The sequence below is a fragment of the Cyclopterus lumpus genome, chromosome 25 (genome assembly GCF_009769545.1).
Source record: "Cyclopterus lumpus isolate fCycLum1 chromosome 25, fCycLum1.pri, whole genome shotgun sequence".
Taxonomy (NCBI): domain Eukaryota; kingdom Metazoa; phylum Chordata; class Actinopteri; order Perciformes; family Cyclopteridae; genus Cyclopterus; species Cyclopterus lumpus.
This window is the reverse complement of record NC_046990.1, coordinates 2,602,916-2,605,409: the sequence shown is the minus strand read 5'-3', so window position 1 is coordinate 2,605,409 and position 2,494 is coordinate 2,602,916. Positions and strand designations below refer to the sequence as shown.

The following is a 2,494-nucleotide window of genomic DNA, read 5'->3' as shown; positions in this document are numbered from 1 at the left end:
CTCCATTTCATGCCCTTTATTCAATAAAGTGATAAGTGTTACAGTAACATCGAGTTGAGGATGGTCAGATAATGAATATTGATTAGGGGTGTATTTGTTTTCCTCAAGAATAGGGACATGGATGTATAGAGTGACAGATTATGCATGTAGGAGCATATGCTTATTACAATATCATCAGATCATTTTTATTTATGAAACTACTTCCCAGAATTTGAAAAGTAAAAAAAGTAAGTATAATTTTGATTTTAAATAAGGTGTTTTTAATAGCAGAAAAAAACAGTACAGTCCCCTGAATAAATGATCTAATTTGTTTACACAAATGTACTTAAGAAGAAATAGCCAATTACACACATGGAATGAATACAGATGATGTCAACAGTCTCTTTGAATGGGGGCGAGGCGTATTCTAGACTCCTCCAGTGGACTCCTTCAAATTTCCTAATTGTGGTGAATCTTGTGCATATTTTCCAGTGCCAGGGGACTCTGTTTACACTCTCTCCTGTAAACACAAACAAAGAAAGTCTCAAAGATCTACAGATATGAAGGGACCTGTCTAGTCAATAGTAGAACACGATTTACAACACATTGAGAAACTGGTACGGAATAATAACGTTCCTCTGGCCAGTGTGCTCGGTAATTAGGATGTTCAATTGTGAACCTATAGACTGATTTCTTTAATAAAAACAACATTCTGCTGCTTATATACCGCAGTTTGGCCAGTTGGGAGCGCCATTATCATACGTTTAGGTTCTTCCGCTGCAGATTGACCACCTGAAGGCACCATAACACATTCCTCAGAGAACGCAGAATTAGATTATATACATTTTACTTGAAAAATAGTGGTTACATTTCCCATCATGCAATGCTGTATTTCCGTATCAAAAGCCAACCTAAAATCACTCCCTGTATCTATTTATCTCCGACTAAATAAAGTTCATATGATCTGCTACTGACATACTGCCATCTACTGGTCTGGAGTATGAACAACGCTGGTTGTTTAGCAAATATAAAGAATACAGATCAACAGACTGAACATGATTACCTTCATGAAGGAAGGATTTATTGCAGGTCTGTTGTATTAGACTGCTTTAGGTTTAGAGAGGACGACTTGATGAATTGACAACTGGTTGAATATATACTGTATGTTTCTGTGTATAGCTAACAGATAAATAATAATGATGATACATTCTAGATTACTTAACTAAAGTGCATCCCATACTATGAGCAATTCTATGGAGGAAAAGAGCAGTACTATGAAGCCTATCAATAGATTGAATGAATATGAGTAAAGAAATTATGTTTTACATTTTTCACTCACCGGTTCAACGCTCCATCAACGTACATAACATACTAGTTATATCATGTGAACATTACATTGTAACTCTGTACAAAGATCCATTATAACTGAGGGAGCTCGTGGTAGTTTAGATTAGTTTTAAACACATTTAGGGGGTGCACCGTTCCTGGAGGTACTGCAATACCAGGTCGATGCGTGGAGTGGACGGAGCAAGCCCCTATTCCATCTCCCTATTCCAAAAATCAATTTAATATATGGTCCCCGGGTAGGGGACGTATCAGATATTAAACTGATAAGAACAGATACTACACTTGATCTTAGCCAAAAGGCCGAGAAGCGATAACGTGACACAGCCGCAGATGAGGAAGGCATTCTCCGCACAGTCAATCTCGCTGATGGGTCTGGAAACTAACGACTACTTTTTGGGTCGCCATATGAAACATGAACACTGTACAATAGTCATAATTCACCACTGGAGCTGTTTTGTTTGAGATATTTACATTAAACGTGTTTTCGCAGATTCGTCTTCTTGTTTATTTCCGGACACGTGGTACGCTGTCGTCCAATAGGAAGTAGAAACACGATACATGTAAATCCCGACAGGACAAGTTGGGATTTACGCGATGTTTATAAAAGTATATATTTCTTAAATATCTTGCAACGAACTCATGAGGTTGATCAAAGTAATGTAATTAGGCTTCAAAACTCCCTGAATGACAACACATGGTAGTGGAGAGCAGCGCAAACCGCACATTTCCGTCTTCAGCCTCTCACAGTAACAGAAGAAACCGCAGCAATGCAGTCGTTCACTAGTTATTTGAGTTCCCGAAGACGTAACTCATCCAAAGCATAATATAAACATTCAGGAGGCCACAATGAAGAAGATGCGGCTCAAATGTGTGCTGTTTGCTTCCTAGTGCGGTCTTCATACCTTTCTGACCTCCTGCACCAACACACTCCCACCCGCAACGTCAGATCTGCCGACACCAACCTCCTCATCTCCCCCTTCTCTGTCCAAGCGTCGTCCTCCATTGCTGCCCCCTCCCCCAGGAACTCAGACACTCTCCGTCACTCGCCACTTTCAAAACGGCACTTAGAACTCATTTATTTAAATCTGCTTTTAATCTGTGATGTTTGTTAACTCTCTTTGTTGTTGTGTTTCTTACTGTGTCATCTCTCTTGTTTATAGTTTAAACT

General features: G+C 39.3%; 1 non-coding gene across 1 annotated transcript; it reads right to left on the bottom strand.

The window, feature by feature from the left end:
- Window positions 1-1,447: 1,447 nt before the first annotated feature.
- Window positions 1,448-1,638, bottom strand: LOC117728365. The gene has a single exon (XR_004609135.1). It is a non-coding gene; the product is annotated as a U2 spliceosomal RNA (small nuclear RNA).
- Between the last annotated feature and the right edge of the window lie 856 nt (window positions 1,639-2,494).